General features: G+C 36.9%; 1 protein-coding gene across 1 annotated transcript in view; it reads right to left on the bottom strand.

The window, feature by feature from the left end:
• LOC137645741 (uncharacterized) overlaps positions 1-17166 on the bottom strand; it is a 326800-nt gene that overhangs the window by 60378 nt on the left and 249256 nt on the right. The window lies entirely within an intron of this gene.

Below are 17166 nucleotides of genomic sequence, written 5' to 3'. Positions count from 1 at the left end.
AGAAACTGTCTTGAAAGCTAATTACCAACCGTTCTCTTGAATGCTGCCGAGAGCAAGTAGCTGGAAAATGGACATGAAAGTTCTCCAGCATCCTCTCAGACATTTACGGTGGTCATTGGTGAATTGTGATGGTCCTGCAAAAAAGACCAACAAGGCAGCCTGGCACATAATCTTGAAGCACGTGTGACTTCAGATGAACACATTGATTTACCTTTAGCTGCGATCATCGATGGCATGGGGATTGTACACAAAATGCAAGGAGACAACATTACATACTCAGAGTTGTCTTAACGCCTTCTCGGAACTGTACTGCAAACATCAGCATCATGTTCTCGAGTCGACATAGTGTTTGACAGGTACAATGCTTTGTTGATCAAAACAGCTGAAACAACAGGAAAGGGGACAGACAGAGGAATATTGTTCTCACATATTAGTCCTAGCCACAAAATTCAAGATTGGCGCCGCCTACTTACATGGCCCGAGAGCAAAGCTAAATTGACCAACTTCTTTGCCATCGATTGGCATGAGAATCAAGAAAGACGGGACCAACTTCTAGAAAATTTGATTTTTGTAATTTTTGAGGAACGACGATTCACAATAACATCTAATGCAGAGTCAGAAGTTGATGAATTGGAATGCATGCATGGAGAAGCCGACACATGCTTATTGTTACATGCTAACCCTGCAACTGAATCTGAATACAAGTCACTCTTATTGACTCTAGGGGACACAAATGTCATGGTTATCTCCCTTGCCCTATGCAAAAACGTTGGTTGCCAAATGCACGATATGTGGAACAAATAAAAATGATCGATACTGATCAGTATCAACAACCTTGCTGCAAGTCTGGGTCATGATATATGCAAACCCTTCATAGGTTTCAGTGTGTTCACTGGCTGCGAACCAGTTAGTGCTTTTGCTGGTCAAGGAAAACTCAAAGGATTGAAACTCCTGCAACAGAACCAGAATTTCCAGAAGGTATTTACTACACTCGGTGAACATTGGCATGTGGCTGACGAGTTATAAGATGCACTCCAGGAGTTCACATGCAATCTACATGCAGCTCGAACATACATCAGTTGCTTAAATGAACTTCGCTCACAAGATGGCCATGGTTGGTGTATACAAGGCAGTGGTAAGCCTGAAGTACAACATTAACAGGCTCTCCTGCACCCCAAGTCATCTTAGAGTTCCTCTTGGGCAAATGTGCAAAAATCTATCAGCTTCCAAAGTGTCAGTGCCTTGTTAGTGGACTCCCATGCACAGAAGAGTGTAAGCTGCAAACCTGTACAAACATGAAAAAAAAAGTGACACATCTATGGACTCCGATGATGAACTGGACGAGGATGACTCCTCCTGAAAACAAACTACAAATTATGTACATGATACCGGAAATAAATTAAAAGATAACAACTTCTTAACAATCAATTGTTACAAATTCTTTAGTGAAAGGCCTATACTATTACATACATGATTAATATTGAACAACAACAACAATAAAGTGTGTTGCAAATCATAATTTGTCCAAGTGTTCCGAGATATACTGTATTCAAACATAAGATCCATAGGCATCTTCAGTAACACAAATAACCTTTTTTAGAAAAAAAGTTATTTTTTATATTATAGCAAAGGTCTAGGTAACACAAAAGACATAGTGCTTATGAATTCTTAAATCATATAAATAGGTGTTATTGTAATGTAGGATCATTTACAGAAAAGCCCACAAACCAAAACATTTTCAGCCCAAGGTGGTCATCTTTGATTTGCACAAAGAAAGCTACAATATACAGATGTCCAGCAAACAATTCTGGAAAGTAGACATGGTAAGCTTTCAGAAAATATTGATCTTGTTTTGTACCTCTGATTGGTACCAATTGACATAAAAATGGTCTCTGGCCAATGCATTATTAGTTTCTTTTGTGAAATTCAAGAAGATCAGTGAGTCTTCTATTTAAAACCATAACTTATACAGTATCCTCAAGTTGAGTCTAGAGCAGTGGTTTTCAAACTGTGGTATGGGGTCCTTTGAGGGACAGTAAAGGCATCTTAGGAGCACTGCAAGGGGGCCACCAAATCCTTGGTTATATCATCTCCTTATGTAGGCCACAATGAGGATTACACTTACCATACGGTATGCTATCTAATATATGCTACAAACGTTCTTTTGTTTGTGAAATATATCCAAAATGCAAAAAAATAAAAAAAAAATAAAATCCTTACCACAATAGGTATCTCGATATTTTTCTTATGAGATAAACTGGTGAAAGAAAAACAATTGTGGAAGTTATATCAATGGTAAAAGGACTTGGGGCTCTTTTATAATTCCAAGATAGTTATTATGCAGTACATATTGAGTGACAAATAAAAACCATATTTAATGATAAGTACACACACCACATTCTCTCTAAGCCTAACTGTTTAAATGGGAGTGTGGAAACAAAAACTATCAGATATAATTATTCTACATTTCTAATAGTTCTGTTGTAAGTAGAATATTTACAATTTAGATCAACTTTGCGTGAACGTACAACATGTACATGACAGGCACCTAAAGGTATTTTGTTTTGTGAAACTCTCAGCCCAGAACACACTACAGTAATGCCTCACAGCACAAAATTAGTTGGTTCTGTAGTGGCTTTTGTACCGTAATTTTTTCGCATCGAGTTGCCTTTTACATGTAAATAGCCTAATTTGTTCTAGTCCCTACAAAAACACCACATTATATGTTTATAAGAAGGCTAAACTCAATGAAATACAATTATTTGGATCATTCAATAATAACCTAATCGTTAGTAACCCTTTAAATAAATGTACAGTAAAATTAGAGCATACAGTAAAGATACAGTAACAATACTGTGGACCCTTACCCTTGGAATGAGGCGATGTTCGAGAGCGAAGTAGCGGGGTGGTAGAGGAGGATGAAGAATGGCAGAAAACGTTAACAAGTGACAGAAAACATAAACACTTAACTTTACAAAACAAATCAATAAATGACAGAAAACACTAACACCTAATTTTAGGAAACACAATAACAAATGGTAGAAAATATTAACTTTACGATAAACTTGAAGTTAAATTCTTTTTTTTTTTTTGCCTTTTTCTAATTTTGTATTCATTTGTATTTTCTATATTTAATGATTTTCTTCACCACTGCAACTTGTATCTTTTTTTATCACTTTCAGCTTCCTCTTGGTCTACTAGTACGGAAGGCATCTTTAAAAAAATAATGATCAAAGGAAGCTTGTTTCTGCCTGCTTCTTAAAATGTTCCTGAAATGACTCAGGAAAACATCATTTACATATTCAAGCGCACAACTTGTGACAATTTTTTCTGGGTGTCTCATTTTTACAAGAGCCACCATTTTATTTCTTCCGTTGTCAGTGGGTCATCCCCCTCCTCCTCGCTGCTAGAGAACTGTTCCCTTAACTTGCTCATTTGTATGACCTCCAACTACAGGTCGTTCGCTTGGTGCTCCTTGATAAGCTCATTAATGTTATCCTCATCGACTTCCAGACCCATGGACGTCCCGAGTGTAATGATCTCGGCAACCTCAGATTGAGCAACAGATTCAGGATAGTCACCTTTTTTGGAATCGGCTTTGGCTCCACCTTGGCCTACGTGGAAGCCCTCAAACCCTCATGCAGAGACGGCATCAGGTCACAGCTTCTTCCACGCAAAGTTCAAGGTGCGCCTCAAAACCTCCTACCAAGCTGTATCGAATACTTTGAGGCATATCACAATATTGAAGTGTTCCTTCCAAAATCTACAAAGGGTGAGGTTTGTGCTCATCTCTTGAGGATATTTTGTGTAGATTTATTAAAGATCAAAATCACTTGCTGGTCCATGGGCTGGAGGAGAGGGGTGGTGTTAGGCAGAAGATGGAAAACCTTGATAAAGGAGAAATCAGCTAGGATAAAATCCTTGAGGCCAGGAAAGTGGGGAGGGGCAATGTCCAACACCAGCAGGCATTTCAGGGGGAGGCACTTCTCTTCCAATATTTCTTCACAGTCGAGCCAAAACAAAGATTTACCCACTTGGTAAACTTGGTTCTTATTACCCAGGTTTTGACATTAGGTCTCAACATCAATGGAAGCTTCTCCTTAATCACTTTGTGGCCTTTGAAGGCTCGATGAGTCTCCGAGTGATACACCAGCAGGGGCTTCCCATTACAATCTCCACTGGCATTTTCACAGATTGCAAGGGTAAGCCAGTCCTTCAAAGGCTGATGCCCGGGTAGCTATTTTTCTTGCGCCGTGATGAGCATCCAACGAGGCATTTTCTACCAGAGAAGCAAAGTTTCGTCGCAGTTGAAGACTTGCTAGGGAAGGTAGCCTTCCTGGACAGTCAACTCGTCGAACGTCTTAACAAAAGCTAAAGCCACTTTGATGTCCAAGCTTCCAGGCTCCGCATAACGCACCACTGAATGAACGCCAGACCATCTCTTAAATTCTTCAAACCACCCCCGAGAAGCCTTGAACTCTGGGGATGTCTGCTTTGATGTCCCTTCTGCATCGTCTTTGGCCTGAGCACACACAACATCACTAAAAATGGCATTAGCCTTCTGGCAGATTATCATCTTGGTGATCGTATCTCCAGTGATTTCCTTGTCCCTAATCCAAACAAGCAGCAGTCTCTCCATCTCTTCATGGACATGGCTCCACTTGCTGGATTGATCGATTTCAAGTTTTCTGGCATCCTGACACCTAGGATCATTGATGCCGATATCATTTATTATATATAAAAAATACAATAATATTCAATTAAGACCATAAAAGTTGAGATATAATTATAAAAGTTAATTAGTTTTCAGAAGACCTGCTTCTGAAATAGATATAAAAATGCTGCTCGAATAGTAGGGCACATCATGTCAACGAATCTTGGCAAGGATGAACCTGCCATCCTCACCTCAAGCCTCAAACAGATATCTATTTCTTAAGTTGTTATAAATGGGGCATTTGGTCAACAAATGCCTAACTGTTAAAGGTACCAAACAGTCACCGCAATACAGTTGGTGTTGGCCCTTTAGCAGAAACTTGTGTGTCAACCGAGTGTGACCAATGCAGAGACGACAAAGAGACGTATCCTACTTTCGGGGCATCATGCCATACCTCCAAGGAGATATGACATTTGTTACTTCTCTCATTTTATTGCTATCTAGACTATCCCAGTGCTGTTGCTAATTATTATAAAACAATTTCTTGATGTTAGGTAGGAAATCATTAGAGGGAATGAGATACCTTCTTGGTAGCAACATGGATGCAGCATTCTTCGCCAGTAATTATGCCTTCTCATTCCCAGACACACTGACATGTGCTGGAACCCAACAAAATCGAACCAATATGCCCCTCAGTCCAATAATCAAAAATCATTCTAAAATCTTTAAAACTAAAGGGTTACTAGAATTAAAAACTTCTAAAGCCTGAAGGACACTCCTTGCATCGCTAAAAATGGTAAAATTACCCTCCTTCTTCAATGCTATTTTCTCAATATCGGTTAGTATGCCATACAGTTTGGCAGTAAATGTGGAATCTATTAGAGGAAGTGCACCTCTACAATTGAAACCATTACTATGTATCTAACACCATCATCAGATTTGGAGCCATCAGTATATATAAAAGTCAATCAGAGACCTGGATACTGAATCAGTCTTATTCTTTTTAACTCCAATAAAGTATATACAAAAAGATACCTCCAGTAATTTCCATGGAGGCATTGATGATACCTTGAATGGAAGCACCTTACTTCTAATTATATCAAGACTGTATATTAAATGCTTAAACCAAAAACCATAAGGTTGTGGAGATTTTGGGCGTAACTCAGTGTAGGATGTGTGCTTTACAAGGCTTGCAGTCTGATAGGCTAAAAAATTAGGAAGTCTTTGCAACCTAAACCAATACCGAACAATAGAAGACTTTCGGTAAAGGCCTAAAGGTAATTCTCCAGCATCAACATGGAGACTTGTGATAGGTGAAGTCTAAACGCTCCTATGGACCATCTAATACCAGCACGGTGCATTGAATCTAATATCTTTAATCGGCTTGGGGTGGCTGAGGAGTATATTTCACAACCATAACTAATTTTTTTTTTTAAATCAGGGCCTTGTATAATTTTAAAATAGTATTAGAGTCTGGCCCCCATGATGCATGGGAAATAATTTTAAAAGATTCAGAGCCTCAAGACAATTAGCTTTTAATGCTTTTAAGTGAGACACCCATGTAAGCCTTCAATCAAATATCAAGCCTAAAATTTAGCTTCACTTACACATGGGCTCCGTTGACCTTTGATGTATATATCCGGGTCTGAATGTACTCCCCAATACGACAAAAATGGACAACAAAATTTTCACTTTATGAAAATTAAATCCATTCATATCGGCCCAGTGGATAATTTTGGCAATTGAGAATTGTAGTTTTCTCTCAACCATTGCCATTCTAGCTCCAGCAAATGATATGGAGAGATCATCCACAAATAGTGTTGAGAAAACATCCTGGGAATGACTGAGAATATCCCATTAATTACTAATGCAAATAGGGTTACACTCAGCACGCTACAATGAGGAACTCACTCTTCCTGACATTTCCTCTCAGATAGAGCTTCCCCCACTCTCATTTGAAAAAATCTATGTGAAATAAATGATTGAAGGAACAGTGGTACCTCTCGTAATCCCAAATTATGAATGGTTTTAAGTATACCATATCTCCATGTAGTATCATATGCCTTTTCAAGGTAAAAAAGGACTGTTACATGGTACTGTTTGGAAGCAAAGGCTTCACAAATAGAGGACTCAAGTCGTATCAACACATCAGTGAAATGCATTTTTCTAAATCCATACTGAATAGGTGATAAAATACCCCTCTTTTCAAGGTACCACATCAGTCTTGCATTGACCATCTTCTCCATGATTTTACATAAACAAGATGTCAATGCAATTGATAGATAGTTTGCTGCTAAAAAATTGTTCTTAGAGTGTTTTAAAAATGCTAAAATAATGGCTAGTTCCCAAACACTTGGATAACTATGATCATGCCATATTCCAATAATAATGCTTAAAATAAATAACTTTGTATTAATAGATACGTTTAATCATTGCATATGGAATTCCACCGGGTCCAGGGGCTGTATCATTACAAGTAGCAAATGTGGAATCAAATTCTCTTTTAATAAAAGGAAAATTATAAGACTCTTGCCTTACTGTTGCAAAATTTAAAATTTTCTTTTCTTCAATGCTCAGATTTGCTCCTATACTGGTGACAAGGAGCTGCTACACACTTGCATGATACATTCGAGAAATAATCAGCCAGGACATTGCTAACATAATTTGCTTCAGTCTCATACTGACCATTTACCTTCAACACTGGTGGTGGGTTTGGGGTAAATTTGCCTGCAATCTTTTTTATTTTCCACCATACTACTGTTGACTGGGGAAACAAAATATACCTAAGATTGGCGCTTAGCTTTTTTCAGGGAATGACGGAACTGTGCTCTACATTTTTTGTATATTATCATATTTTCCTCTGGACGGCGTCTACGCAAACTAGTCAAAAGATTTTCTTGTGGCTCTGTGCAAGACAGTTAATTCTGAAAACCACCACATGACTGGTCGCCGTTTGAATAATCCTGTGGTTTTTGGAATTGAATTGATTCCTGCTGTATGGAGAGTTCCATTCAATAAGTCTATGGCATAAAAAATACTTTCAAACTGTTCTGCACTTCCCTCAATTTCACTTAGGTCACGTAAATTTAACACAGTCAGCCTTGTCAAGATTCCATCGTGGCGATCTTTGTAAAGGGGGACCATTGTTGGTGTTTATAATGATTGGTGCATGATCACTAGTATGGCAATCATCTAATGTCCTCCAATCAAAATCAAGAAGGCAGTTAGAGCTTGCAATTGAAAGGTCAATGCATGACAAGGTACCTGTCTGAGCATGGAAGTGTGTGGGCTCTCCTGTATTGAGGGGTCCGGCCGGCTAATACCGATTTTTAATGACAGGACTTCGACATTCATACCACTTAATAAGGTGACTTAGGACATCTCCAAACTGAGTAGGAGTTTTGCCTCTGACCTTCTGTTTTGCAACGCCAGGGTGATTTATCATGCATATTGCTGTTTTTCAAATTCTATCTCATCCCTTGATAATTATTACTAAGATCTGAGATTACTACCCTAAATAGACCTAATATAGACCTCTAATAACATTAAGAGTTAATTTTCATAAAGTAATTTTTTTGCCAGATATGAATTTTTAGTATGGTAAAAAACATAAACTCTAAAAATCAGGGGGAAAAAATTAAGAAAAAAATATGAAAAAAAAATTGGAATAAAGGGCTTCATTTCATTATTCTATAATGTATTTACAAGTTGTATACCAAATTTCAAAGCTATATCTTTAAAACTAAGGGAGACTATTGAATTTGGTCAGTATGTATAGTTTTAAAATATGGACGTTCAAAGGTTTTATTTGTATTTTTACAAACACAATATCAATAAATCATGATTATTATGAATCTTATGTTCTTTTTGTCGGTATTAATAAAATAAAACCAAGTTATCTATCAAAATCTAATCATAAATGAAGATCCTTTTGCTCAATATCTTGATTCTTTCGGCTCCTGTGAGGCAGGGCGGCCGCTTGTCTATCTAAAATAATCTCTCTCTCTCGCTCTCTCTCTCTCTCTCTCTCTCTCTCTCTCTCTCTCTCTCTCTCTCTCTCTCTCTCTCTCCGCACTACCGATATAACCCTCTCTGCACAACCGATATTACCCTCTTATGAACTCTTAATAAGAGTTAATTTTCTTCTTCCTTATGTTAGCAAGATGTTGAAATTGTCTTTTCCTCTTTGAAATGATAAAATTCTTGCCGAAAATGAGAAAAATAAATGTAAAAATGAGTGAATGTCAGAGGTCAAACTTAGGTATGTACTCTTTCTGAGGTTTGTGGTAGGACTGAAGGGCGAAAACATCTGCGACTCGTGGAAGCTATCCTAATGCCATTGTTCACAATTTCTTTTACATTAAAATTTAATAATTATCAAAATTTACGATAACAGAAGAAATACTGCATTTTCTTGTAAGGAAAAATTTTTATAGTTTATTGAGTTACCTTTACTAATTACCCTGTAACTATGAAAGTAAGAAGAATTTTGACAAAACATTTTGTATACGCATTCTCCATTGCCATATGAAGCTCAGTGAATTTTTTCAGGATTTTGTGTTTTTCTTCCTACACGCCCATATACTGTATTGGCATTCCAGCCGGCCCCCTTACGGAGTCTGACATCCTCATTTCCTACAATTAATGAAATAATATTGGCCCTGGTGTTTGCTAAAACGTCACTCCAAAAAGGATGTGTACCATTCAAATCTCCAAGAAAAAGAAAAGGTTGAGGGAGCTGTTGAATCACCTCTACTAAATTATCATACAATATGTTATCATTTGGAGGCAAGTACAGAGAGCAGATTGTATATTATCTCCCTATATCAATCTGTACAACCATTGCCTGCAGAGCTGTATGAATAGATAAAAGTATTTGGGGAACATCTTAACGAACGTATATGAGACTTTATCCATGGCTCCCTACTCAGTGATCATATGGTGTCCAATAGCTAATATATTTGCAAGGACAAGGGGTATTAGCATCAAGCTTACTCTCCTGTAGACATACAATTACAGTATGGGGGAATGCTTGTGAATTAAGAGCTCAAGTTCCTCATATTTGACCCTTAAACCATAATAATTCCATCACCAAATGGAGGAAAAAACTATGATTTATTTTTTGGAAGAACTTTTAGATGGAGTCTTCCCATTAGCAATTTTTAATCTAACACTATTTCCCGGTGGTTTTATTAGAGAGGGTCTTGATGAATTGGGTTTTGTGTTTGTGATTTTCTTTTTGTCCTTTCAATCCAACTGTTGAGGGGGATGGTAGACCTCAACTTGAATGTCTGATTTATTTAAATTGTCTTCTGGTTTATCAGAAGCATCAACAGACAAAACATCATATCTATTTGATGTCATAACTCTAATATTTCATATGGAAGGAGGTGAGAGAGATGGAGGTCTCTCTCTTTTCTGATTAATAGGTGGTGAGCTACCAGGTTTTTGCACCTTCCTCACTACAGGTGCACCTGGTAACTTGGTTTCAAGTGGAACCTCCATCAAATCAGGCAAGGACATGGCCTGAGAGAGGTTAATACTATTGTTGGTAATGGGGGATGAAGGTTGTATAGAAATAGGCAATGCCGAAGTTTGAATACATCGTGGCAAAGCCTTGGAAGACAATATGCTTACCTTGTCATGCAAAACCTTAATATCATTGGATGATGTATTTCTTTTCTTGGAATTACTGGCTGCACTGTGTGGGTTTGATGTCTCCTGTGGTATATTTTCTCTTGATTTTAATGACTTCGCATAGCTGTTTGGTTTATTCAGTAGTCTTTAGACATGTGCGACACTGTGTTTTACACTGGATTTGTTGAGGGCAGCTTCTTCAAATTTATAAATCTCACAGCTCCTGTCAGTGGATTTATGGTTTGAGTTGCAGTTCAAACAGTTGGCCTCAAGTGTACAGTCTCCATGATAAGGTTTGGAACAGATGCTACACATTTTTTCATTTTTACAAACTTTAGCAGGGTGTCCAAATTTCGAACACTTGAAACCTTGTAGGGGCTTTTGTTTGAAAAGTCAAACTTTCTTTTATTTTCAATAACGATGTGGAAAGGCACATCGGCATCCTGGAAAGTAAGGATAATCATCGACGTCCCAGGAACCTTATGCACTTTCCACACTGTTAATGGACACATGGCCAGTATTTCCTCTTCTGTAAATTCATACAGGTCTTTATTAAAGATTACTCCCCTTCCGTAACTAAAATTTAGGTGGGGTTTGATATAACATATCATCAACACTACTTGTCTTGAGGTTAGACAGTATTACTGATTTCGAGCATGATTTGGCATGGATTAGGAAGCTTTTTTTTCCCAAGCAAGATACATCACCTGGTGCAATGGTTCCTACCTTTTTCTGAATTAGTTTGCTAATTTAAAAATAACTCCCATTAATCCCTTTAGGCTCGGCAACAAGCCACATTGGTGGTTTTGAGTTTCTCGGGGAGGGCATAAATATATACACATCATTTTCAAACCAGTCAACAGGTATGCTATATACATCCAAATTGTTTGGTATCTTATCACATAAGGCACCCATGACACTGAAGTTATTAATTTTAATATTATTGATGTTACATATTGCATTAAATGCTTCTTCATGTTTATTACAAGATATCGATGAATGCCATTTTTTATTTTCAAGTTTCATTCTTATTTCTTTTATCACTTAATAGCATTTAAATTCTTTATATAGCATATAATCAGTATCTATTGGAATTTAGGTAACACGAAGGATTCAAAGCTTCCCTTTGTTACCCGACTTACTTGGTTTTAAAACATTAGTAGGGGGGTTTTTTTTTGTTCCTAGGTCGTCAACTGAATTTTCCTTAATTAAATTAGCAGAGGTAATCAACAGTGCTGGGGGAGAGTCAGCATATCCAGGGGATCGGGGTTTGTTGCTTAAAGAATACACAAGACGAGGTTGAGAGAAATAAATTAGTTTGATTTACCTGCTCGGGAATACTAGGCCATCACATGTCAGAAAGGAAATTTGTACTCTCCACTATCAGCACAATGAGAGTACAGTATACTTCCCAGATGGTCCACTCCATATCCTACCAGAAGGATAGCATCAAAACAGATATAGAGGCACAGGTGTAAGCTGAACCCGCCTGTTAGGACCGAGACCAAGAAACTACGGAGTCATCCTCCCCATATCTGTGATGATGGGCTTCCGGCCAAAAGCCGAGAGTCATACCCCAAACATTGGACCCTCCTGGATTCCAAAGACCCAACACTTGAGAATAGTTCCGTCAAGAAGGTCCAAACCATCTTCGGGATGGTCGAGATTATCCAATACTCTCACATATAGCTATGAATGCAAATACCTCCCAACCGTGACACCTCTTCCCATTCATCGAAGCAGGCAGCAATAACGGATGTAGAAACATCCATGCCAGCAGCTATAATGGATATAGAAACATTTAGCCCCCCCCAAAAATATATATAATTATATATGTACATATGTATATGATATATACGCATATATAATAAGGGAAATTTTTCTCAAATCAAAAGTAGGCTTCATCTCGTTAAGCAAATCAGAACGGAACTTTGACATAATAGTTATGCCTTTAGAAGGCTGCACCTTCTTTATTGCATCCTTTTGTTTGAGAATGGTGGATATAGTGGACACATTGTGGCCATATTCAGCGGCCAAATCAATGATTCTCACACTTTGTTCATGCTTTCCTATTATCTCATGCTTCATTTCCATTGAGATAATTTTCTTGGTTTTTTCCCATCCTTATCTTTAGATTTAGGAACCATGGTTTACACAATAAATGTTAATAAAATAAAGAAAAACACACGAGAATCATAAACGCACAACAACACAACATTTTCTATATGACGACAACGAACACACTGGGAGAGAGAAGTTCGGGTAACCTCGGGTGCCAAGTAAGTGTTCAAATCGACTCGGGTAGACGAACGAACTCTTCCACCTACTGATGGCATTGCACGATTTTAAATCGTATCTCAAAAAAATCGTCATATCTTAGGGGGTAAATATAGATACAATGTATCGTTGTATATAAAAAAAAAATTGTATCTTAGTGCATTCGTATATCAAGGTATTACTGTACAGGAACATGAAATCAAAATCTTAACCTAGGCAGAATAAGCAAGAAAAGCAAGGGGAGATGGGACAGCAGCAAAGAAGTGCATGATGCTATAAATACCAGGAAAATTGCCAGGAACCACATCAAAAGAGGCAGGATAAGCTGCAACAAGAAAAAAAACAAGAAAAACAACAGCATAAGCATCTGAAGAGAAAAGATCTTCAGTGTCTTTCCAAAATTTCCTAGATATTGGACCTTATAGCATATTTATGTGCTTTTTGAAAATATACATTTCATCTTACGTAATTGGAAGTATTTGAGGGTGCATGAGGACTAAGTAGCACAATGCTCACAGGTGATAGAAGAAGGTAATACTGTAATGGGGCTTGTGGTACTATGGACCAGAATCCAACACACTTCTATGTATATTCTGCTTTCTTCATTATCTACACAACTAAACACAATTGCATACACTTCAATTGTAATAAACCACTTTCAATAATACTTTAAAATGACATCAATACTACTTTATAGATCTGCTGCCACAATCTATATTTTGGTCAAAATATTATGAAATAAAAACACAACCTAATATCTACCTAAATCAATAAAACTAATCAATGCCACTAATTGTAAATCTAATAAACTTAATACCTCATATACACTGACTCCCCTGGCGTTATAACTAGTAAGGGTGGTTCTCCAGTCGGGACATCTGATCATGCCTTGATTTCATTAGTAGTGAAGACTGAGCAGCCTGTCCCTGATATATCATACTCTTGTAAAATTTATATGAAATCCCAAGCAGACTGGAATGGGATTTTGCATGATCTTTTGTGTTTGAATTGGTCACAATTATATAGTACAGTAGTGTAGATCCTGTTGTCCCTTTGAATGAGAATCTAGTCAACATAATTAATAGGCGTATCCCTTCTCGTGTGCTAAGGTACCAAGTGAAGGACAAACCGTGGTTCAATGATGATTGTAGACGTGCTTATTAAGAGAAGCAGGAGGCCTATCACCTTTGGAAGGGTAACAGATCAGATTTGACCTGGAACAACTATACTCCGCAGCAAGCTTTTGCTCAGAGAGTTTATGCCTCAACTGAAAAGGAATACAATTTAACCATAAAAAAACCCTTTCTGGTACAACTCAGGAACATAAATGGTGGTCTACCCTTAAATCTGCACTCTTTGGTGTAGATGCAACAGTTTCTCCTTTACTTAAACCAGATGGCTCAGTCACACACTGTCCAAAGGAAAAGGCAACCCTTTTGGCTGATGTTTTTGACAGTAAACAGAGTAATGAAAAACTTGAACTTCCTCATTCCTGTTTTCCTGAGGCTAAACTAATTAGTTTAGCTTTTTGATCTCGTGAGATTAAAGCTCTGTTGATGGATCTTGATGCTTATGGAGGTGTAGACCTAAATGGTATTTTTCCTTTGTTTTTATAAACACAGCAGATTTCTTAACTGCAAAGTTGTCTGTTATTTTGCGCAAGTTAGCAAGAAGAGGAGCTTTTAGCACTTGTTGGAGGATTGGTAATGTTACTCTTCTATGTAAACGTGTTTGTGGTAGCTCAAGTCCCACTGATTACCGCCCAATATCCATAACTCCCATTTTATCTAAAGTTTTTGAACGTATTAATAGGTTTGCTGAAGGTAATCACCTACTCCCTAGTTTGCAATTTGGTTTTCGTAAAGGCCTTGGAGTATGTGATGCCTTTCTTACAATCTCCAATGCTGTACAGAAATCCCTTGATTGTGGTCAGGAAGTTCCTATGATTGGCCTTGATTTTATGCTGCCTTTGAACGTGTTAATCATGAGGCCATTGTTTTCAAACTGAAACAGTTGGGAGTGGGTGGGTCGTTTCTTAGCATTATTATTGATTTTTTAAGTAATAGATCTCAAAGAGTTGTCGTTGATGGGCACCATAGTGAGTATAGGAATGTGATATCTGGTGTTCCACAGGGTAGTGTCCTTGGCCCATTACTTTTCATACTATATACACATGACATGTGGTTTGAACTAAAAAACAAGCTTGTTGCATATGCAGATGATGCTACTCTCTTTGCATCAATTCCATCCCCTGAATGTAGATCTGGGGTTGGTGAATCTCTTAGTAGAGATTTAGCTAAAATTAGTGCATGGTGCAAATTATGGGGTATGAAGTTGAATCCTAACAAAACTCAAAGTATGATTGTAAGTAGGTCAAGGACGGTGGCTCCTCAACATCCGGATCTCATTATTGATAATGTTTCTTTAAATTTGTATGACTCTTTTAAAATTTTAGGTGTGATTCTCGACAGCAAATTTACTTTTGAGAAACACACTACGTCTGTCTTTTCTTCAATTGCACAAAAAATTGGCTTATTGAGAAAGTCTTACAAGATTTTCGGTGATCAATCTATTCTGAAGAAGTGTTTTAATTCTTTCATTCTACCTTGTTTTGAGTATTGATCTCAGGTCTGGTGTTCAGCTGCTGATTCTCGTCTTAATTTGTTGGACAGAAACTTACGGTCTATTAAATTTCTTATTCCTGATCTAGATATTAATCTTTGGCACCGTCGTTCAATTAGTTCATTATGCATGTTGCATAAGATTTTTCATAACTCTGACCATCCTTTACATTCAGATCTCCCTGGACAATTCTATCCTGTTCGTAATACTAGGCAGGCAGTTAATTCTAATAGCCAGGCTTTCTCCATCATGAGGCTCAATACTACACAGTATTCTAGAAGTTTTATTCCAGCTGTTACCAAGTTGTGGAATGATCTTCCTAATCAGATAGTTGAATCAGTAGAACTTCAAAAGTTCAAAGTTGGAGCAAATATTTTTATGTTGACCAGGCTGACATGAGTCTTTTTATTGTTTATATATGACATTTCTGTTTTTGACATTGTTAATAGTTTATATAGGACATACTGTATCTGTTTTGACGCTGTTACTGTTTTTAGAATGATATATTGTTAATTTATTCTTATCATTTATTTATTTCCTTATTTCCTTTCCTCACTGGGCTATTTTTCCCTGTTGGAGCCCTTGGCCTTATAGCATCTTGCTCTTCCAACTAGGGTTGTAGCTTGGCTAGTAATAATAATAATAATAATAATAATAATAATAATAATAATAATATTAATAATAATAATAATACTGAATCACAACCAAATCTTTCCGCCTTACTTATAAAGTTGGTAAGTCTTAGCACCACAATACTTTTTTTTTCATCCAATGTAAAATACTTTTTAATCTGGCTTTTATAAAAAAAAATCAATCACACATATACATCACATGAAATGGGTATATGCACAAATTGGGGTCTACAATTCCTCCTTAACATGTTTACTTGCAACTTCCAGCAGACTTTTTTGTCTACAGCATTAATTTTCAACAATTCAGAGAGCACCCGTGCATTTGCAATTTCCAGCAGACGTTTCTGCCTTCAACATTAATTTTTAACTATCGAAAGAGTGAAGTTTGCAAATATCTCACTTTATAAATGATGTGTGGGAACAGGCAAATGGGAGGCAAAGCTAAAATAAAATTTAAAAGAATAGAGTACAGTACCATTACAGATAGTTATTGCCTTCTACTTTGATTTAAAGAGATAAGAGTACTCTATTCTAACAGTTGGTTTTCCTTTGTCAGCCATTTGAACATGAAACTACTTATCTATACTTTACCAACCGATGACAAAGTCAAGTCACTCTTCTTTTTCAAATGTACCAATCATTTTCCTAAAATATACATAGTATAAAAGATGGATGCTTACAAACTAAGGGGAACTGAACAGAGTATGTCCTCCCTTCAATACCTGAAGTCTTTCAATAATTAAAAACTTTAGAAAATAAAAAATATACATGTACTTACTCTATAATTAAATGAAGACTGAATTGATGTAAATCCACATAAAATTGTATGAAGATGATGAATGACATTTCAAAGTTATCCAGTCCTGAAAAGGTCTGGTTTCAGTGGAGATCTATTCAAGAATGGTAAAATTCAGTAGTTAAAAATGTATTTTCCTCTCCTTATAAGTGCTTACCTGGTAAAATATATACTGTACAACAGTATTAACTCCTTTGAACATCTCTCACAGAAATTACTAACTAATCCAGAAGACGTCTCTTATCACTGCTTATAACCAAAATAACAAAATACACCCAGTCTGAGGGATCACATGTGCATACTTTTCCACCAAAGTCAATGAGAACAATGAAGAGACAAAACGACTGCAGTGTACCCAAACCAAGGTTATTGCCATTAAGCAAGATTATCTCAATACTGTAATATACTGTAATAGAGGCCTAAGCACATTGAAAGGAAAGAAAATTGGAATTTTTTTTTTATGGCAGATGTACATTGATATAAAATCAGGCTTCAAAAGAGAAGCAATATGAACCTCAGGGAAGTATAAAAATAATAAATCTTATCAA

Source organism: Palaemon carinicauda, chromosome 8 (assembly GCF_036898095.1).
Source record: "Palaemon carinicauda isolate YSFRI2023 chromosome 8, ASM3689809v2, whole genome shotgun sequence".
In the NCBI taxonomy this organism is placed as follows: Eukaryota; Metazoa; Arthropoda; class Malacostraca; order Decapoda; family Palaemonidae; genus Palaemon; species Palaemon carinicauda.
Note: the sequence above shows the minus strand (reverse complement) of the source record. Positions and strands in the feature narration are given on the sequence as shown.